The 23,857-nt window shown below is 36.8% G+C and overlaps 1 long non-coding RNA gene across 4 annotated transcripts in view; it reads left to right on the top strand.

The window, feature by feature from the left end:
- LOC145671181 (uncharacterized) overlaps window positions 1–23,857 on the top strand; it is a 527,654-nt gene that overhangs the window by 166,412 nt on the left and 337,385 nt on the right. Inside the window, exon 2 of one of the 4 annotated variants that reach the window (XR_014128462.1) lies at window positions 9,177–10,911. The exons of the other annotated variants lie outside the window; for them this stretch is intronic. This is a non-coding gene — a long non-coding RNA (uncharacterized LOC145671181). Of the gene's footprint in view, window positions 1–9,176; window positions 10,912–23,857 lie in introns of those variants that run through there. 4 annotated transcript variants of the gene reach the window in all.

Raw genomic sequence — 23,857 nt, 5'->3', positions numbered from 1 at the left:
TACTTGCTTCACCTGCGAGCTTCCATTGATCACCCGTCTAGTTTCACCCTGGATGCTGGTGCTCGTCTTCAACGCTATCAAGCCCGACCCACTTGCACCCGGCCTTTTGGCATTCGTGCCCTTGAGCTTTTAGCTGACCTTGACGTCGATCTCCCTGCGCTTTCTCCGCTGGGTTTCCTGCCTCTTCCACCTTGGCAGCTTTTGAAGCCTGTGCTCAATCTCCACTTGTTGCGGTTCAAGAAGGCGACTACTACCGATTTGGAATTTCGGCAACAGTTTTTGTGCCTCCTCGACTCTTATCGAGACCACAGTCTTTTCTTCGCTGATGGGTCCAAGCAGGCTGATGGCGTAGGAAGTGCTTTTGTCCTGGATGCCCACCGTTTCAGGTTCCAGCTTCATCCATTCTGCACCGTATTCACTGCAGAGCTGGTTGCCATCTTGGAGAGTCTCCATCATATCCGCCGTCGCCATCTTCGCCGTGTTGTGATCTGCTCTGATTCCAGCAGTGCCTTACATAGCCTAGCCGATGTCACTTCTACGCATCCGCTGGTCCAGCAAGTCCTTCTTACTTGTCATGCACTACTTGCTGAGGGCTATGATGTCAAGTTCTGTTGGGTGCCTGGCCATGTTGGCATCCCTGGCAATGTGTTTGCTGATGCTGCTGCGAAGGAGGCTGCTGTTGCTGGTCGACGCTGTCTTCTTCCTGTTCCTAGCTCTGATGTCTGCTCGGTGTTTGCTCACGTTCTCCGTCAACGCTGGCAATCCTCCTGGGATGAGCAGATTCACAATAAGCTGCATGCAGTGAAGCCCCGCCTTGGAGTCTGGTCGACGAGCTCCCGATCATCTCGCCTGGAAGAGCGGACTTTGGCCCGCCTTCGAATTGGACATAGTCATCTCACTCATGCACATCTTCTGCAACGTACACCTCCGCCTGTGTGTCGTCATTGTGGTCAGCCCCTGAGTATTCGTCACCTCTTCGTGGAATGTGTGCCTCTTGCTGCTGCCAGACTTTTGTTTGGACTGCCAGCTGACCTCGCTACTGTTCTCGGCAATGATGAAGCCACTGTGTTAAAGCTGTTCCAGTTTTTGCGACATTTGCGTGTTTTGACGGCGCTTTGACTTTCTTCTGTGTTCCAGTGCTTCAGACCTCCGATCTGTGTACCATTTTCCTTTTAGTGCTAGCGAGTGCTAGTTTTACTATCTGACCTTCACCACATTCAGTGCCTCGTCTGTGTCTCCGTCGTTTGTATGACTGTTTCTTTTCCGACCAGTGACGGGTGCAAAAGACCTTTGTTGTCGAGGCACCCTCCCCAACCCCATTTCCATTCATTCATTCCTAATTTTCACCGCATATTTTAAGTTTCCAACTGGCACTTTGCAATTGTTTCCATGGCTCGTATTTTCTAAATTTATTAAATTTTTTTTAAGAGTTGCGATTTGTCAGTTCATGAATAGTGTTGGGATAAGCATCCAGCAATCTTTCTGAATTTTGAAGTCTTGCCATGTAATTATTAATTTCCTAGGCAATGTACTTATTTATTTTAACCCAGAGTACTTGAGGAACCTATGGACCTATGTGATGTAAAGAAATACAAATGAAATTATAAGAAATTGGTGTAACACGAACTCAAAATTATCATGAAATGTAGCCTACATGTTGCGCAAACAAAAAACAGATTTTTTTAAAAAATAAATACAACTTTACAACTTTAAAGAATCACCAGCAATGATAGAATATATCAGAGACACATAATATGACGGTTCCCAACACACTGTTTGTACCATGAACAAAATATGAAAACAGGTAACTTGTTTATAAAGAGGTGTAACTTAATGAGTTCCCGATGAATACTGATCAATACTCGTAAATCTTACAAACATGAACCATCGACAGCAATCACTAGAAAACGAATGACTTTTTTGTCTGTCTAGCTAAAATATTGGCATAGAAAATAAATAAATAAATAAATATACATTAAACAAATAAATATAAAACAAAACAAAAAACAAAAGACCATTGATTTACACAACAATCATATTTCGTTTTCTTTTTTGAAGTGAATTTTCAACTTATTTCTCGTCTCATCTACTATCCTTGACAAACTACGTCTCCGGTATTACCTGAATGCAAAGTTGGAGTTCTTTCGTTCTGCGATGATTCATGTCAGTAAACAAGTTTTTGAAGGACAGGTATAGGAAATAAATAATTACATTGCCTAGGAAATTAATAATTACATGGCAAGACTTCAAAATTCAGAAAGATTGCTGGATGCTTATCCCAACACTATTCATGAACTGGCAAATCGCAACTCTTAAAAAATGTAATGAACTTAGAAAATACGAGTCATGGAAACAATTGCAAAGTGCAAGTTGGAATCTTAAAACATGGGGTGAAAATTAGGAGTGTTGCCAATTTGAAAGATCGAATAATGGACGTTTCATGCACATTCGAAGAGTCACAAATTCATACTGGTTAACTATGGAACAAAAATAAGCATACCATTGGTTTTTGGTAAAAATTTACTATTAAAATTTGGTGCCACATGCTATGGTTTTCAGTTTTCAAAACTTCACTTTAATTCAAAATGGCGGATTTCAAGATGGCTCCCGTCAATGATATCCTTATCGTATCACTTCCCTTTAGGCATAATATGCATTACCGAAACCTTTATCCACTTATTATCATTAATACGCGGGTTAGAAGCGGAGGTACGCACATAGTAAGTATAAACAATTAATATGCCTGTAACTTTTCACCAAATAGGCGCATCTTAAAACTAACTTCACCATTGTCTTCCTGATTAAATTCTAGCTCGAAATTATGTATCATATTACCCTATTCCCATTTAAAAAACTTGACCTTAATTCAAAATGGCGGATTTCAAGATGGCTGCCGTCAAGGTCATACGTACCATACGACTTCCCCTAGGCCCTATACGTATCTACATGGTTGTTCTTTCATTAACACTTCGCTTACAAAGGGTAGTAAGGGACTTCTGCAGTAATCTCTATTAACCACATCACAACCTTTAAAAATTATTAAAAAATAGAAAACATGCACCATGGCAAAAATTTCTGTCATCACGAGCAATGAATACATGTCCTCTATCAGCAATAAAAATTTCATTGAAATCGGAGCCGGACAATTGGGTGATGTTTCTTGTTAGGTCCATGAATTTGAGTACTTACTCAGTGACTTTTGTATTAGAAAGAAAATACTTCTGTTTCACCTCAACACTGAACGCTACAGGGTGGAGATAAGTGGTATTACCTCATGTAGTTTTGAAATGAGTAGCTTATCTCTGTTTTAACTCCAAAGTGAAGATACGACAGTGAAATGCTAGTCTGTGCATACAGAGAAAATAGAAAATATAGTTGTTTGCCATCTCCGTGATCCTATTTTAAATTCTTTCATTGTTCTGGATAAAGAAATTGTTCACCATTTAATTATTATATGATTAAAAATTTACCGTTACGACATGGTGAGAAGACATATGTCGAATTTTACATCCTATTTTGAAAAATGCATGTTAAATTAAAAGAAATGTAACGTTTAGTATAACAGTTTACAGTTGTTTCTAGGTTCCTAATACAAACTCGAAAAATCTTTATATATATTCTAAACAGCATGAAATTGAATCAAAAATTACTTTTAAAATATTGATTTGTAAATCGTTGAGAGTCAAATTTCGACAAAAAAGAAAAGAATAATTAAACACACAAAAGAATTAATGTGGATTTTGAAAACATGTTGTCACTGCCGACATCATTTTTATAATTCTTCAACAAATTAGTAAAATTTGTGTTAAGATATGAAAAATGAGTTACGTTTAATGTGCTGTTTACAACAGTACTTGCTAGGTTATTAAGAGTGCTATGTTATCAAGAGTAAAACTGAATTTTGTTTAACATTTATTCTAAGTTAAATATGACCTGTCTCACTAGCAGCAATTCAGTCTTCAGTGAAACATTGTTTATTCACCCTCTAGCTATTATTATGTCAATACCTTGTAAAACACTGACGCCACATTTTTTCATGCATTGTCTTGAACTTTTTCTCATATCTTTCTCAGATATAGTCGAATCCTTTCCTTCAAATTTTTTCAATATCGAAATTTATCTAACGAGGGAACCTATCCAAGTGTAACTCTGACTTCGAGTCGAGACTATGGCCGTTGGATACCTTGTCCCAAAAGGACATAACACGAAAAGGAATACATCCTCGATCGCAACCGTTGCGGAGATATAAGCGTGAAAATTTAGAAATTGAACTCCATACTATACATTACAAAGTCAGATTCCTGGTCAGATTTTTCGAAACGCAGCGAATACATATCAAATTAGTGTGGGGAACCCAGCACCTTTTGAATGAAAAATTTGTGTCCCCGAGACACTCGCAGGGTTCCAGGCGAGGTCTAACTCAAAATTTGCAAATTGAACCTGGGGTCAAGTAGCATACTGTATGAGAGCTATTGTTAAATAAAAGAAGATAGAAAAAAATCTCAACTCTCTACGATAACGCTGTGCAAACGGGCAACTGGTCAAAATGTCAATACAACATATCTCTATGGCCACGCTTCTAAATCCGTTAAGTTGCGACAATAACAAAACAGAAAAACACGTTTAAAAGTGCAATGTATTGAAGTAAAGCAAATTGTTGCAGTCTCTCACAGAGTCGCAGAACGGACCTTATCCAATGGACCATAGAGTAACCATAACCATTGGACTTTGTGTCCTAGAAGAGAAAGATTTCTTACGACAGTCACGTTAGTCAATAATAATAATAATAATAATACCTTAAACAAACATCTTGAAAGTACAAACAAGAGGAAAAAACTGCGGTGAAGCTTTTGTTGGAATTGGAGTAGGATTATTGCTCTATTCGATTATCTTTTCTCTATTATTATTATTATTATTATTATTATTATTATTATTATTATTATTATTATTATTAGTGTTAGTGTTATCAAAGAGGAAGCAGAAGTAATGACAGAGTTATCAGAAGCAGCAAAGTAATGTCAAAAACACAAATAGAATCTCGACACAAATTCTCTGAAATATGTTACATCATTCAAAACGAGAGACATGTTGTCGTTAATGGTAATATATGACAGGGTGAGCTCAAACACATTTTTGCAAGGTTTTGGTTTACAGTTTCAAAGAATTTGTCTGACATGTTTCGTCAGCGCCTATTAGATCTAAGCCATTTGATTCTACATGTAGTGTACCATTACTATGTTTAGAATATCATATGCTACATAATTTGCCAGTAATGTTAACACATGCTCTCAACATTTTTTTCTTTCCGACTAACGAGGAAAGCTTCAGAAAGCTTTTGGATGATACCTTTTGTAATTCATGATATTGATAACGCTTCAAAGGATGGTTCATTCAGGGATGAGTCCTTGCATCAATGGATCTTCAGATGTGTAATCTATGTGTGCGTGTGAATGTGTCTGTCTATTATTGTGCGTAGATTAGGATCGTGGATGGCTGGCGATGTGAGAGAGAATTGGCATATTGATTATAATTGTAATTATTCGAACAAAGCTTCTGTATTAGCAGCATGTTTTGTCCTGTTTATTTCGTTTCTACCTTGTGCTTACAACATGTGGTTATTCTCTTAAAGAATGCGAATGAAAACCACGCAGGCTTAGATAATGACAACTTTTAGATTTATATTCTATGATTTTTCCTAGTATTTCCAAATATGCTTTATTTTCTTCTATTAGATTTATCCTTTATCTGTTGTAGAAGTTTAATGAACTGAATCCCAGAAATTTCAGCGTCATACGAAATAACTTCTTTCCTCTTTTAAAAACGGGAAAGCTGAAATACGTGTTTGCTCATTCTTATTGAGGAGCTTATAATCAATAATTCACGTATCTGACTTAAGTGAATCCTCACATTCAACATTATGTGCTTATAAGTTCTGAAGATAGAGCAGTATAGGAATTACTGTTTCTTACTTCATGAGTGAAGTGTTTGCATCATGGATTTCAGACTTCCAACTCAGGCCTCCAACCATAACTTGAAACAGGGGAGGGCAAGATAATTTTGGGCGGCTAACTCGAAATGGAATCTTCAGGTATTACTTCACGTCGCACGATTTTTCCCTGTAAGCTAAAGTAAACAGTGACGTTGAGAAGGAATGAAATGGTGGAAGAAGTAAGTGGGAGGAAACTAGAGAACCACGAGAAAGCCCACATACACGGTGTTTCTGTGCCACAAAGCCCACTTGGCACCAGCTCGAATCGAATCAGTCCTCACACACCAAGGTTTAAAGCTGTGCCACTGAGACACAGTTGCCCAGGGGCTAGGTCGAGTCCACTTTACGTTCATAGTTTCGTAGTACAGCCACTTACAAAAGTATCTCCCCCTAAGTGCTCTAATTCCATTACTTGGAGTCTGGTCATTTACGCTTAGACAGATGCAATCAAACTTACACGTAAATTTTCTCGGTACTGACAGCAGTTGGTAGTCCTAATCCAGGTAAAATTGTAAAGTAGGTGGCTAACGAAACAGTTTTCTATTCTAAGATGAATCTTTAGGGTTCGTATCGTGTTTTCCAAAGAACACCATATATTAATCTCAAGATTGTTGTGTATGTAATGTATTATTTCTTTATATATTGTATATTCATAGAAATAAATATACGTGTTTATCAGGAAGTGCTTGAAAGTAGCTGAAAATATCAAATCTAGAACAACTGCTGGAAATAAGTTTCTAAATGATTACCTCCATTGAGAGACCTTCTCCAATTCTCCTCATTTCAACATCTTTTTCTTTCTGGAGGAGAGAAGATATTGCTTGCCACACTGTGTATGTATTGAAATTGAAATTGAAGCATTTGAAAAAGTTTTAACCTGGCCGGGATTCGAACCCGGATAAGCCGAACAGAAGTTCAGTACGCTAACCACTCACCTAATGCGTCACTTAATCTTTTATCTAAACTTTTAGCTAGTTAAAATTGTTGCACGTAAGACTATACAAAATATTAATGCTCGTATAAAAAGACGTTCTTTATGAGTGTCACAATGACTTACTCGAGATTTCCTTCTTTAACTCAAAAGCAAGTTATATAGATCTTCGTCCATGAGGAAAACAATACGAAAAGTCCTTCAAGTTGAGGCTACCTCATCGTTTTAACTGCTCCCGTTTTATATTACTACTATTCTTCCTCATCGTAACTTCTAATTTCCAAAGAAGAGCTGGCAACATTTACGCCGATCCCAAGAGCTTCAGTATTCGCGCGCTACCCTAGCCAGCTGTTTGAAGTTGGTCATGTAAAATGTACAGAAAAATTTGATCAAGAGAACAGTACCTAACCATCCCCTGCGTGGCTTCTAACCCGTTCCTATTATTAATACTACTACTACTACTACTACTACTGCTACTACTACTACTACTATTACTACTGCTATTATTATTATCACATTTACTATGGATCCCTCTAGTAAAACTGCAAGCTTATTTTAATGAAAAAAGTGTTATGAAAATTTTAAAAAACCTTGGCAAGGTTTGAACCCACGCCAAAAACTATCTTCATTACTAGAACGTTGCCCTAGAACACTCGGCCACAAAAACCGACAGCAGTTGGCCTTAATTTCCGCTATATGTAGGCCATTTCTCTTGATGTCCTATCTGTATCGGCAAATAAGATCAGAGGATATCTGAAATTCTTGGAATCCACGAAAATGCAAGCCGGCAGACAGGCACGTAGCCAGGATTTCGTAATAGCGGGGATCCGTGACAAATATTGAGGCTATCACACCAGGGGCTAGGTCATACTAATCTATTTTACTGGTAAAATATTTTGGTTCGTTTAGCCAGGATTTTGTAATAGGGGAATGTGATATGAAATTTTGTGGTTACCCACAAGAAGCTCGATCAATCTAAACTATTTTACTGACAACGTACCCATACTGGTTTGTTAGGACAATAAAATGAGGATATATTAGTAAATATTTTAGCAACAAAACTCGGTTTTTCTTGTATTTTCTTCTTTTTCTTGTCTTCGTGTAAGACGTTAAAGATAGCAACGAGATCTCTTTCGGCAGTGAAAACATCCTGTCGCGAAATGGGTTAGTGTTGCCTCGAAATTGAAAATTTCTTTAACAAGAGTCACTGAAATCTACGTTGCCAGGCTCATATTATTGGATATTATTGGTATATCTTAAGTTCTACCTGAGAGTCTATCTGATCGTCATTTGTAGTCCATAGGATTAGCATGGAGCTAGATGAAATTCAGAATGCTCCGTTACAATAATATTAATTTTTAACTTGACTCCCCCCTGTTTCTCCCACACAAAGCTTCTCATAAGAAAGAGTAACCAAAAGTTTGCTGTAACTTTATATTTTTAACGCTGATTCTTCTTTTTTCTCGTTTCTTTTTGTTTCATCTTTCCTTATTTTTTCATTTCTGTTCTCGAAGGGGGATCCGGACCCCCGGATCCACCCCTTGGCTACGTTCCTGCGGCAGACGTTATTTTCGCATTCTTTGAATTGCATCAACACGCGTAGAAAAGAAAGTTCTATTTTTATCTTCCATAACTACTAGTTTATTGTTTTATCTTTATATGAGGAATTTGTGGTAGATTGGCAAATTATGAAACTCGTGTGGCAGAGGCACAGGTTTAAATCCCGTCGTGGCAGAGACGTAACTTAGATTTTTTTTCTGGGGAGAGGGCAAGCATGAATACGTGTATTTGCGCCCCCTAGAAAAAGTCGTTTTCCTAATTCTTGGCCACCCTCTTTCCACCCTTCTCTTACTCCTTATGGGCTCCCGGAACCTGTGGTCCCTCCCGCACAGCAAGGTCTGCGGTGTCGTTAGTTACGCCTCTGGTCCCGTTCCATACACGAAAAATTAAGGGGACAATATTGACAAATCTGACAATAACACTGCTCTTCATCAAAAATAATGTTTTTGAATGAATGGGGGTTCTTAAACGAATATTTTGCGTTGAGTTCAACGGTGCAATTCGTTTAGTCCTAGCACGTCAGGTTTCTGAGTAATTGAAAGATTTGTGTTTAATAAAAGCCCCGTTTATATGCTCTAGAACGTCAAGGAATGTTTCCGATCATCTTTAGTTCTAGTGATAAATCTAAAGTTAAATTGTTAATACTGCAGAGTATCTGATCTGGCAACACTATTTACGCTGCTCTTTACTTCACAGGTAGTCTGCTAACACGGACTGGAGTGAACTGGACGGTGTCGTAAGACGTGGATTTGTGTATTAAGAAAACAATGTCTTCACGTGGCTGCAGAAACGTCCCGAACACTTCGTTATATATGTAGAAAGTACATGTTGTGTAAACAAAGACTAAACATAACACCATTTGTGAAAGAAGCCTATTTTGCCTCTTTCGAACTTGTACTTGATGACGAAAAAAACCATGAGCACCGCAGAAGGTATGTAAGACGCGCGTGGAAGGATTACGGTTGTGAAAAAACGGACAAAGAGAGAAATTTTATTTTGCTCTTTCAATGGTATGGGGGGAACAATTAAACCACACGGATGATTGTTATTTTTGTCAGGAAAAAGTGCAGGGTTTCAGTGCCAAGAACAAACGTGATATAATGTATCCTCATTTAAGATCTGCAATGTGACCAATCAAACGTGACGAAACTTTGCCTGTGCCGTCTCGTCCGTCAAGCAGTACATCACCGCGAAAGGAAATGTTAAGTGATACAACATACAACACTGGGTCAGATACAGACGACTACGTACCCAGTACAAGTGACAATAAATCCCACTTATTTAGTGAGACAGCAGTGAATGACTTGGTACGTGATCTTGCGTTACCAAAGGAGTGTGCCAAACTGTTAGGGTCCATACTGAAAGCCATACATTTATTATTACCTGGAACAAAAATCGCACATTACAGATCCCGGGAACAAAAAATAGTGTCTACTCTAATGATATACCACAACTTACTACGTGGCTTGGTATACAGTAATAAGCTTCAGACTGGAGACTTTTCATAGAGTCGTCTGTAAACAGCCTGAAAGGTGTTTTACTCCACAATGGGAATGTCCTTGGTTCTGTACCAGTTGCTTATTCTACTACTGTGAAAGAATCATATGAAAGTTTGCAATTTTTGTTGCAGTGCGTAAAGTACTCTGAGCATGAGTGGGTTTTATGTGGTGACCTCAAGGTTGTGGTGACCTTTGACTTGGACTACAGCTGGGTAACACAAAAATGCCTTGCTTCTTGTGCGAATGGGACAGTTCTGGCAGAGGCGGAAATGGCCAACCATAGGACCGTTCACATCCGGAACCAAGAACGTTCAACATGCGCCGCTTGTAGAACCCCAACATTTCTTCTTCCTCCCCTTCATACAATTTTGGGTATCATGCACAAGTTCATACGTGCTCTCGATAAGGACGGTGCATGTTTTAAGTACATATGTAATGTTTTCCCCAGAATAACCCTGGAGAAACTGAAAGCAGGTGTTTTTACTGGACCCCAGATCAAGAAACTAATGTGTGACCCCAATTTTGACCATACAATGAACGAAACAGAAAAGCAAGCCTGGCACAGCTACAAGGATGTTATAAGAAACTTCCTGGGAAATACAAGGAGTTCAGATTACAAACTCATTGTGAACGCCATTTTGGACAATTTCAGGAAACTAGGATGCAACATGAGTGTAAAGTTACTTTCTATTTTTTCATTTGGACTATTTCACACATAATCTTGGCTTTCACAGCGAAGATACCATGGTGGGTGGACTACGAATATGATGACAGACCTGTGTTGGTCCCTGAAAAGGGAAAATACAGCTGATGATACGCACGGACGAAGTGCAGAGCGAAGAAAATTTCTTCCTGATTAATAGGAGTATAATTGTCAGTGGTTGTAAGCAATTTTGGTAATTACATACATGTCTTAAGTATGAAAATGGTCTTTTCATATAGTGTACAAATATAAATATATTGTGTAAATGCGACATATTGGTTTTCGCTTTTTGCGAACAAACTAGACGTGATAGTATAAAACCGATTACATATTTGAAATCAGCGTCTCAAAATTAGAGGGAAACAACATTCAAAATCAAAACATCAAATATTTTTTTTTTCAGATTGCAGAGCGGTGTAATATACGAATATATATTATTTCTGGGGCTCTTAATAGTAGACATTTTTTTTTACTGAAATGTGCTCACAACTCATTTTTGTTTTATTTACCTTTTGTGTGCTGTTCTGTTTATGTAATGTAGTGAACCTGTTTGACGCTTCATTTATAATTTCATGTTAGTATCGTATATGGAGTAAGACAATTTTGCCTTAAAATGGGCCCCCCTCGAACGCCAGCGAGCTTCCCTGTAGTGGCGGTGTCCCCCCTGCTTCACAAGTTACTGCCCTGCTTCTTGGCAATCATTTTTCTTAATTGGAAGGTATTGTTTATGTTATTGATTTATTAATTATGTTATTCCTTTATTATTATTATTATTATTATTATTATTATTATTATTATTATTATTATTATTATTATTATTATTTTATATTTTATGAATTTTCTGATTGGATTTCAAGTCTTTGTATTGAATAATCAACACACTTCACTTTAGGGGTTTTGGGGAAGGGAAATATTATCCTGTTGCTTTTCATTTGTTTACTTGCACACTACACCAAACCTGGATACTACATTTCACCTTTCTATATCTACAGGGAGTACCCCAAAGGTTTTGATGATCATAAGAGAGTAAGTGAATAAGTGATGAGATCAGTGAATATTTTTGCGTATTAACATCATTTAAAATATCAGGTTGTCGGAAAAGTCATGACGTATCTCGGTGAAATATGACAAATGATGATTTGTGGATATACTAGAGTTATTCGGGTCATGCAATAGTGGTCATGAATAGCTAAGATGTTGAGAGTTTTTTGTATTAATATTGCTCTTTGTTTGGTTTGATTTTACAGATTTGATCAGAGATGGCGTGTGTCAATGAAAACTTGACCCACGACCCAGTGACACACCACCCACCCTGACCCACTCTGACCCACAATCCACCACCCACCATGACCCACTCAGGCCCATCACTCACCATGAACCACTGACCTACCAAAACACATCGTCATCAACCGTGGCACATGATCCACGGCCTCTCCTCTACCGACTAAAGAGTTCATACATGTAATAAAACCAGATTGTCAAATTCTAACTAGTCGGAGTTTGAATTTCTCCGTCAATCGCTCAAGCACCGCTCTGTTACAATAACAATGGATCTGACCTTTACGATATAAAATGGTAAAGTGTTTGTCATGGGCAAAATTATGATGAATTTCAATTAAATTATCATGGTCTAATTATTTGCTTGTTGAATTATCGATATTTTTCAGTGGAAAAACGGATGAAATTTTTAAGTCTCAAATCAAGGTACGTAGACCAACATACAGAAGGTTACATTACAAATTGTATGTCTATTTTTCTTACAACTTTATGGGTTGATTGCCCTGTGATCTATGCGCTCCATATAATAAGCAAACTTAAGCAATTATTATTAAGCGCATGGTAAGCATATATGGATATATGATGCGAAGCACTGTATTTTTGTTGAGTTGATTTTGAGTTTAACGTCCATTTCAGCAGCGAGGCTATATGAAACATGGATGTACCCATGCCGTAAACGTCGCCAACACCTAGTGGCCCACTTGCGGGCAAAGGTCGATCGTCAATATAGCGACGAGTCGAAGGATTGCCGCTAGTGTCCCACTGGCGGCAGTGTTCGTCGAGTAGAAACAGATATCATAAGTCAGGGTTTTGAAGTTACCACGACGTAGAAGCGAGGACTTAATTTTGGTCCGCGCTCCATCGATTCCTCGCGGAGAATCGCGAAGCGACTAACACGAACCATCGCCAGTCATTTGCATGCGGTTATTATTATATTTTGTTTTTTACTGGCGAATTGTTCCTAAAGTGAGCTTTGCGGGTTAAGAATAACCTTTGCTTCAACATCATGAAGTGAAAAATCTTGAGATAAGTGCAATAATTGTATGAATTTAGATGGCAACTGTCGTCGATCATTGGTAAGTGAGTATGGGAGAACTAGGAAATAAAGTAGACACACGCCATTTTGTTATAAAATTACATGACGAACGCATTTTATCTTATCCCAAACAGTTATCCTCTCATATACACGGTTAAAGCAGCACTGTGATTGACCAATAAAAGAGATCTAACGATTTATCCCTTTACAAGCCACTTTTTGTTCATCGCCTCCATGGCGAAGTCGGAAGAACATCCGACCAATAATCATAAGTTTGGTGGTTCGAGCCTCCTCTGGGGTACTTTTTTAAGTTTTAGACTGACCTTAATGTAAACAAATTACAAATATAGGCGATTTAACATATTTTGGGAGAGTAATTTTGTTATTCATTGATGTTTTGTCGCATCTCTGCCACTGGTGGGCCGCGGGTGGTATAATTTTCAGAATGGAAGAGGGGCCACAGCGGATCGTCGCTGCGGGGCCACCAATTTTTGGCGAGGTGTCGCTAGTTGCCCATCGGTGTTCCATCGACGCTTACGGCATGGGATACGGATTAACTTGAATTTGAACCATATGAGCTCCCGCCGGGAATCCAACCCTGCTGTATTTATCTTTCTCAACTTGTTTCTCAACTAATATCGATCGTTTTCTATTATTTTTACAAACTAACCAACTATCTATTTACCATATGTAGAAAGTGCACCCCTCCTCATAAAGAAGAATGTTAAAAGTGCTAGGAGACGTTCTGTTAATTTTCGATAATAAAGAGTTAATATACTGAATTTCAGCTCCGTAAGTTTAACGGCTTGTGAGACACTCAATTTTTCCGCAAATATTCGTTATCTCCACTATCCTTAGGATATTATTATAATGAACGCAATATGATAACATCACAATTTGGATTAAGGCGTAACTATATACCTAAACAAATTTTATTTGACAGCAATTTGGCCGTGATTAAGCACACATTGTTGCATTCATTTTTTTTAATAATTTATGTATTACAGTGATTCATAAATGTATTTTTTCTAGTAGTTAGCTCCTCTAAAACTCACAGGCTGTGTGTCTCGAAAGCCAAGTAGTATTATACGTCCTATTGCTATTATTACGATTACAAATATGAATATCCAAAATTGCCTTAAGTTCTTTCTTCACTTAGTCATCTCAGGTAAGTAAACAGAAACAAATGAAAAAGAGAAATGGAAGCCTTGAAAGTAAAACTTAGACAAATTGACCAGTGTTCAGAAGCATATTTTAAATCACGCTCAATTCTACTCATAGGAGCTAAATACGTAAATCGGAGTTATCCGTTTCTCGCCACGTAGCACAAACATAGCAAACATGAATTGACTGTTACTGGCGGTCCTCATGGCCGAAAGTACTAGCGCAATGGGCTAGTAATTATAATTGCTTTTGGTATGGGTTCAAATCCGGTCCAAGGATAGTTTTTGTATTTTTATATTTTATTTTTAAAAATTTTAAAACACTTTTCATTAAAATAAGGTGAAAATAATACTCAAAAAATGATTACGTTATCTGTGCAGTTTTGCTATAAGAATCCCCAGTATAAGTAGTAGTAGTAGGAGGAGGAGCGAGTTAGAAGCCCCTCAGGATTCGTTTTGTTCCACCTTGATTGCCATGAAATAAATTTAACCTCGACTGCTGCTTCAATTTTCTTCTTCAATTCCAACAAAGAGACAATTGTCTTTTATTACTACTATAATACACAATACATACACCAGAAGGTTGTGACAATCGCAAGCTGCAATCAATCAGAAACGTGTTTCTAGTTTCTATGGCTAGAGTCAAGGATGAAAGTATGCTGTTCAGAAGACGCTGTCTAAAATGCAGTGAGCAGAGTGAGTCAGTGGGTCAGATTGGGTCATAGTGAGTGGTGGGTCAGAGTAGGTCATAGTAAGTGGTGGGTCACGGTGTATGATGGGTCGCAATGGGTCACATGCTGTTTACCCACGACCCACTCACCCACTCAGAAAACTATCCATTTGATCCACTGACCCACTCAAATTCTGGATTAGACAGCACATAGAAAATGGAAGACCAAAAATTGCATGTTCGCCATATTTGATTGTTTCACTTCAGGCAAAGGAACAACGCGCGATTAGTGTTTGTGATTTTTCTCTTCTCAATGTTTCCCTGTTTTTGTCCCTGTTCTTAAAGAGTTAGTGGAAAACTGTAAAAGTTAGTAAAACGCGTAAAAATAGGAAACAAGGCACTGAGGAAGATTCGTTAAGTTAGTTAACCTTAAAAAATAATCCAGTGCCCTGAAAACACCAGATTCCAATCAATATGAGTACCTGTCCAATGCCGTGTCGTAAAAAATCTGGGCCCGAGGCGAGAGCATACGACAGAGTCTCCTTACATATGAGTTGTTAATTTAAAGTTGACTCCTCTGGACTACTCTTTCTGCATAATACTTTCTGATTTCAGTCATGCTAAATTAGTAAAGTTTCAGCATTATTACACTGGAATCGTAAAAGAGTGTAATTACTGAATTCACTGCAGCTGCATTTTTCCTTCTCCCAGAACAGTGATGTCTTAGAGTAGTGGCTTAAGTGTTAGTTTCATAATATTGGGGACGCGAGTTCGATTCCGGATGTGGCAATTCCGAAAATTATTATAATTTGCAATACTGACACTTCTGATGTATACTAACATAAAAATATTCAATTTCTCTGGGTCTAAGAGTTGAGACGACTTCCTTCACAGGTGAAATGCCAACAACACAAAATTACAGCATCCGTATCAACCTTCATTCGTAACTATGTGGAAAGAAACGTGTTTGGATAAGAATTGATGAATACATAAGGGATAAACACGTGCTTTCTGCTATAGTATAGGCTGAAAATGAATTCCAAGGAATATTTCCTAGCTGTGCAAAAATTGCAAATAGTGATTGAACCTACAACGCTAGTCACGAGAATGATCCTATTTAAGATGTCACCTCACCTTTCTACGTAGGACGAAACAAAACGCATTACTGTTATCAGCTAACAAATATTTATATTCTATTTCTTGTTGTCATAAGATAATAATTCGATTTGTAAATCCATAAACGTAATAATATTATTACGTTCATGTGTGAACCTAAGAAACATCTGAGATACTGTATATCTTTTCTGTTCCTATGAATACTTTGGACTATGTTAGTTTTTCTTTTGTGGTAATAATAATAATAATAAAGGATTAACATAATTACAATACCAATTACATAAACCGGACCCTGTGGGCTCTCTCGCATGGTAAGATCTGCGGTCCCATTAGTTACTCCATGGGCCCATTCCATACATGACAAAATTATTAAGGAGACAATATTGATAAATCTCAGCCATACGAATAAATATTATTTCTAGAGCCCCTAATACAGGGTGTCCAATATACATTGCAACCCGGAGTTTGGGATAATAGAACTTTTGAACCTGAAGTGATACACGAATAAGGTTATACCAAAATGAAGCTTTGTTCATGCATATATTTTAAACTAGGAAGCAACGATTAAACTACACTAGGAACCACACAGTGTTGCCAGATGTAACCGAAGGTGTAAAACACTTTTTTTTTTTTTGCAAAAAATGTAAATTGACTCATAACTCATACGTATGCGTGTTCTGTCGTTAATTTTCAGTTTGTTTAGTTGGAGTAGCTTGGAAACTATGAAGCAGAAAAAATATTTTTTTATTTTCACCAATCACTAATTGGATGAGACCTCTGTAAGGGGAAAGTAGGGAAATCGAAGTTTTCATAAATTAACACACTGAATTGGCAACTTTGCTGATGTTTCAGTGCATAAAAGGTGAGTTAAGGATCTGTATACATTATGAAATTCCTGAAAACAATGAAACACAAACTTTAAAATTATTATGATAAAACGTTATATGCACCTGTCAATGCTGCTACTATCAGAAATGAGTTACCAGCTCTACAGTGGATACTGGGAATGTCCCCTGTTCTGATTCAAACACTGGTTCACACGTTTCACCAGGTTGGCAGCAACTTTACGAAGATGAGAAATCCTAATGTTCTTATTGGCACTGCGAATGTTCGTTTCCAGATCTTGAATAGTTGGAGAATTGTTCTTGTATACCTGTTGTTTTAAATAGGCCCATAGAAATGAAGGGGGTCGGGTGCATGCAAGTAAAAAAATTTATCATGATAATTTCAAAGTTTTTCATTGTTTACAGGAATTGCATAATGCAGACAGATCTTTAACACACCTTTTGATGCACTGAAACATCAGCAGGATTGCCAATTCAGGGTGTTACTTTATGAAAACTACGATTTCCCTTATTCTCACTGACAGAGTCCTGATTCGATTAGTTATCGGTGGAATTGAAAAATTATTTTTTCTGCTTCATAGTTTCCAAGCTACTCCAACTAAACAAACGGAAAATTAATGACAGAAAATCCATACGTATGAATTATGAGTCAATTTACATGTTTTGCCAAACATCGATTTACGCTTTCGGTTACATCTGGGAACACTGTGTAGTTCCTAGTGTACTTCAATCATTGTTTCCTAGTTTAAAAATATATGTATGAACAAGGCTTCATTTTGGTATAACCATTATTAGTGTATCACTTCAGGTTCAAAAGTTTGTTTCCCAACTCTGGGTTACATTGTATGTTGGACACCCTGTATAGACATTTTTTTACTGAAATGGGTCCACGACTCATTTTTATTCTATTTACCTTTTGTGTGCCCTTTTGTTTATGTAATGTAGCGACCATATTTGATACTTCATTTCTAACTTTATGTTCGTATCGTATATGGGGTAAGAAAATTTTGTCTCAAAATGAACCCCCTCGAACGGCGGGGAACTTCACTGGGGCAGTTGCCCCACCCACAAGTTACGGCTCTGCCGATGAGGTACCCTCAACTTGAAGAACGTTTCGTAGTATTTTCTTCATTGAGGGACGTCTATGTAATTTGAGTTAAACAAGGAAATCTCGAGTAAGTCATTAAGACACTCACACAAGTTACTTATATTTTCTTGTTGATATTATTTATATTTTGTTTATATTTGTTTGTTTTGGTTATATTTGAGTATCTTGTTTTTTCACGAAACTATTTCACGAAACTATTTTAACTAGGTATTATTTTGGGCGGAAGGTTAACTGGCGCGGTAGGTTAGTGGTTAGTGCATTAAGCTTCTATTCAGTAGACACGTGTTCGAATCCCGGCCAGGCTAAAACTTTTTCAAGTGCTTCTGTTTCAATTTCAATTTCATTGCATACTTAGTGCGACAAGCAAGATCTTCTCTCCTCCAGAAAGAAAAAATGTTGGAATGAGGAAAACTGGAGAATATCTCTCAATGGAGGCAATCATTTACAAAGTTATTTCCAGCAGTTGTTCCAGATTTGATATTTTCAGCTACTTTCAAGCATTTTCTGATTCATGTGTGATCAGCGTATATATTTCTTCGAATATACAGTATATAATGAAAAAATACCTTACATCTACAGCAATAGTGAGATTAACATATGATGTTCATTAGGCATCACGCTCTGAACCAGAGAGATTGTTCTCAGAATCGAGAAAAGTTTCGTTCGTCATCTGCTTACAATTTTACTTGAATAAACACCTGGATCGGGTCTAGCAACTGCTGTCAGTGCCGAGAAAAGTTACCTTTAAGTTGGGTTGCATCTGCCTAGGCGTAACTGATCTGTACCCCAAGTAATGGAATTAGAGCACTTACGGGGGGAGATACTTTTGTAAGTGTCTGTACTTAAGTGTTACGATTATGTAGCTTTCGAAACGCATTAAACAATTAGCGCGATTTGATTGTGAACTTACATTAATAGTTTCTGTAAATTTAAAACTGATTACAAAATTAATCCGTAATTTTGTAAGGTGAATATAAAATATACTTCGAGCACAAAACAAAACTATCTGGAATTGTCATGAAATGAAAGAAAAAAAGGAAATAGCGTTGCAACCAGAAGAGTAAAATGAGAAGTGTGTGTATTTTACAGTGAACTGTTTTGATGACAAGTGGTCGAACTCCAACTTTCACTCCTGGAAAATTAAATTTTGAGTTCAATATCTCATGAACAATCCATGTTGCTTGATTTAGTGTTTACAAAACTCCTTTTAAAAATATCTATCTTTAGAAGTGAAAGGTAACTGTACGAGTTCTTGGCAACCAAGGAGTCCATTTATTGTAATATACTATATAAAATAGTCTCGTATCATAATATTCGGCTTTCGTCCTCGACAGATTTGAGGTGAGGCTCTGTTTTATAGCAAGGTACCTAATTATACAAACAATGCCTTATTTTCTTCTTTTTTAAATTACTATTTATATTTATTACAATTATTATTATTATTATTTACAAAAGTACATACACAGACGATCAGACATAAAACCTGAAAAGAGACAGAGCTGAAAAGAGACTAAAAATAAAAAATTAATAATATAATATATAAAAGTAATATTAAAAATGATAGTTATGATAGTAAAAACACAAAAAATTCCTTCTCGTTTATTAGGAAATCGGTACTCCAGACTTCCTAAAAGTTTTTCTTCTTGTTTGTTAGGAAATCGGTACTCCAGATTTCCCCCAAAATTTCTCACATTAACTTATCTTTATTGTTTATTTAGTTTGTCTAGACTTGAATTTTGCCTCTTGACAGAACACTAACATACACATTCTGCACTACAACACTACACTAACACTAAAACACTAAACAAATATTGTTTTTAGTTCTTGGCTTCCTCAGAGCTATTTTTTTTATTTGATATCAAATTTATTTAATTTTATTTTTATTTTTAGTGTATCACACAGGATTTATCTTCTTCTTCTTTCTTTCCAAAGATTTTCGAAAACATGCCTAGCCAGAGTACTAAATTTTTCTAGTTTTTGTTCTTCTTCTATGATCGTTTTTATGCTATCTTGACGGAAGAGAGTGCAATTGGAAGGGGAGTTCGACAAGGATGCTGCCTCTCGCCAACACTATTTAATGTCTATCTAGAAGAGATAGTGAAAAAGAGCCTACATGATGATGATGGCATTTCGGTAGGAGGTAGAATGATTAGATGCATAAGATTTGCAGACTATATGGCCCTTGTTGCAGAATCTGAAAAGAAAATCAATAAAATGCTAGAAAAAATGAGAAGGGGCTTTGAAGAATATGGGATGAAAATAAATGTTAGAAAGACAAAAGCCATGGTGATTGGAACGAAGGGGTCTGTGTCAAATATAAAAGTAGGAGGGAAGAAAATAGAACAAGTGAATAGTTTTCGATACCTGGGTAGTGTTCTTAGTAATGACATGAAATGCGAACGTGAAATAAAAGCAAGGATAGGAATGGCGAAAGAAGCCTTTAAAAGAAAGAAAAGTCTGTTCTGTGGGACCTTGAACAAAGAGTTGAGAAAAAGACTCATAAAATGCTTCGTGTGGAGTGTTGTGCTGTATGGGGCGGAAACGTGGACATTGCGTAAGGGTGACGAAAATCGACTGGAAGCCTTCGAAATGTGGGTGTGGAGAAGAATGGAAAGAGTTAGTTGGGTCGAGCGGAAAACGAATGAGAGAGTGTTAGAAATGGTGGGTGAGAAAAGAACACTTTTAGATATTATTAGGAAGAGGAAGAGAAACTGGTTGGGACATTGCCTAAGAAGAGATTGTATCATGAGGGACGTCCTAGAGGGTATGGTGGCGGGAAAGAGAGGGAGGGGGCGAAGGAGACTACAATTAATGGATGATATTAAAACAGAAAGATCATACGCGATGACGAAAAGGTTAGCGGAGGATCGTGGAGCATGGAAGCTTCTCAGCTGCGGCAAGTGACCTGCCAATAAAGGCAGAATACCTATGATGATGATGATGTTTCAGTTCATTTCTTATTTCTTTTATTGTATTGTTTGTTATATATCTGTCGCAAGACCAGAAAATATGCTCCGGAGTGTGAAGATCGCCACAAAAACATTTATCATCGTTGCGCAAATTTAGTCTTTTAAAATGTGTTTTAAATGGTCCATGTCCTGATATATATTCTATCACATCTTTACTTATATTTCCCATCCTTTCTCTTGTTTTTAAATCTGGTATAATATTTCTAGTCCTGGCACCTTTCCTGGAATTTTTCCATTCTTCTTCCCATTTTGTTCGGATGATTCTTTCAATATCTTCATCGCAGCTTGGTATTTCTCCTGTGATTTCTAATATCTTCGTCATTTCTTTATTTTGGATCCAAGTCTTGATACATTTTCTTAATATTTGGAGATGTATCGGTTCTTCATATGTAAATAATTGCAGTACTTCGACTGGGATTGTATTCATTATGTTATTTATTCTTATTAAAATAAGTCTCTGTACTCTTGTCAATGTTTCTTTTAGTTTAATATTCATAAAAATTCGGTGTCCCCATATGCCCACGCAGTACTGTAAGATTGCCATTAAAATTGTCTTGTTATATAAGTTGAAAATTTTCTTGTCTAATCTAAAGTCCTTTGTTGCAACTGTTAGTAATTTGTTGGCTACCTTTTTTTTTTTTTTTTTTTTTTGCTTTTTCTGTTATTTCTGTTATATGTCTATGAAAGTTTAATTTTTTATCGATCCATACTCCAAGATATTTGAATTCATTTACGTGTTCAATTTTTGTATCATTAATTTTTATTATTGGATCCCTCTTTAAAATTTGACCAAAGACCGTGTATCATAATATGTGATGTACAACAAATTTTACATTATATATTATCCGTAACACGTGATATGCTGCAAGACATTAAAGCCTCAAAATAGTTGGGGAAGCGAATAATCCGGAAGTTATGTACCCTATTTCGTTCATGGAAATGAAAACACCATAGTTATAACTATGCTAAATTACTATAAACTGCTAATTACTCATTCAAGGAATTTATGATGTTCACTTTATCGCAATGTTTTTTTTACAAACTAGATATAGGCTAAAAGACTAGATACAGATAAAAGTTTTATACAAACTTGATAATCAGATATTATTATTATTATTATTATTATTATTATTATTATTATTATTATATTTGAAGTACAGTGAAACCTGTCTATGTTGGCCACCATCGGTTCCATCGAAAAGTGGCCAACTTAGACAGGTGGCCAACTTACAGAAAATAAGTGTGATTTGTGTATTTTTAGAATAGGATTTCTAGTATTATTTGATTGTAAAATTTTAATAAGCAGTGGCACGGCAACTAGTTATAAATAATGTGTATAGAGTAATCATAAAAATATACAGCACTAGAAAATATTACTATAGTATGCAAGAGCGCCGATTTCTCTGTAAATTTGAGGGGGGGGGCATTCAGATGCAAAAGGTGTGTGTATATATATATATATATATATATATATATATATATATATATATAATATGAAGATTTTAAGACAAATTGCATTCAGATTATACCAAATATTGTATACTCATAAATAAAATAGGGGCCACATGAGCTTTGGGGGGCCCCGGCCCCCTCGGTCCCCCCAGGATCGGCGCTCTTGATAGTATGTTTAATATATGTGCATACATTTCTTTTCCTGAAAATTAGTCTGGTACATTGGATTATTCGGATTGAAAACACAATAACACAAACAACCATGAAATAGAAGTGTATGTACGCAGTTTATTGAAATTCATATTATAGCACACTGAGTTATTCAGATTGAAAACAAGAAAAGCTAAGTTATAAAGTGAGAAATTCATATGCAATTTATAAGACTTCTTTTCAGTTGTTACTGAATGGTGGTTCATTCTAGACATACTTGCTTTATTCTGTTTGGCAGATATGCACATTCTAATATTGTAGTTAACTACCTGTTGTTAATGAGCTAGAAATGTTTTCCTCGGAGCAAAAAGATGTTTTGAGAAAATCTTGAGGGAATTCATATCTCAAAACCTCCGCTACCTTTTGACATGCAGTCAGGTGCCAATCCGGAATTACTAAAGCTTCCCACTGATGAAAGGAGCCGATATAGCTAATAGTTTTACCAAAACAGACAGGGTAAACAAATACGTACAACCATTTCCTGAATTCCTGTACGTGCTTTTTCATATTCCATCTTCCTTCACCACCCCTTTTATGGCCCTTTTTTCTGGCCATTGACCACCAAGAACAAATCGTGCGAATCTATGCTAGTTTGCCCCTAGTCAAAAATACAGAACATCTGCCTCTCATATGGGAATTCGAAAGAGTTAAGAAAAATAACAAAACTGTATTTTTTGTGACCAAGATACGCAGGTAAATTTATCATTATCATCATAGGGTAAACATTGCTTCAGTGTGGCCAACTTCCAAGATAGACAGGTGGCCAACTTATAGACTAGCAAGTAACGAATGTCTTATGGGAAAATGCAGGTTCAAGACGAACTAGGCCAAGATAAGCAGGTGGCCAACTTAGAGAGGTGGCCAAGTTGGCAGGTTTCACTGTACAATCAAATATCACGACATTAATTATTAGTTTTAATTAACAGAATTGAGCGAAAATTAAATCTTGATCTCGAAAGATTAACTATTAAGTTTATGCGTTCTGTTCCTTTTTCAAGTAATAAATGTTGGAATTGGTTTCAAGGCTGTTCCTGAGTGAATACTTTCTTCAAAATAATATTAAAAATTTTAGAAAAATTTTCGAGACATTCGAGTCGAGAACTACGTTTGTCTCGATTCGTCTCGAATTTTACAAAGTGTGTTTCGACTCGAATCTCGACTTAAACTCGAGTCTAGTCGAGATTCGAGACATGTCTCGACTCGTGCACATCCCTAGAGACAGCAGTGTTATTCTACTGTACATTTACCCTGAAACGTATGCAAATGTTTAACTTATATGAAACTGAGATCCACCGTATCGGTACGTTCATTTTTAAAAATAAAACGCT

Source organism: Thermobia domestica, chromosome 15, assembly GCF_964235325.1.
Source record: "Thermobia domestica chromosome 15, izTheDome1.hap1.1, whole genome shotgun sequence".
In the NCBI taxonomy this organism is placed as follows: domain Eukaryota; kingdom Metazoa; phylum Arthropoda; class Insecta; order Zygentoma; family Lepismatidae; genus Thermobia; species Thermobia domestica.
This window is presented reverse-complemented; position numbering and strand designations above follow the sequence as displayed.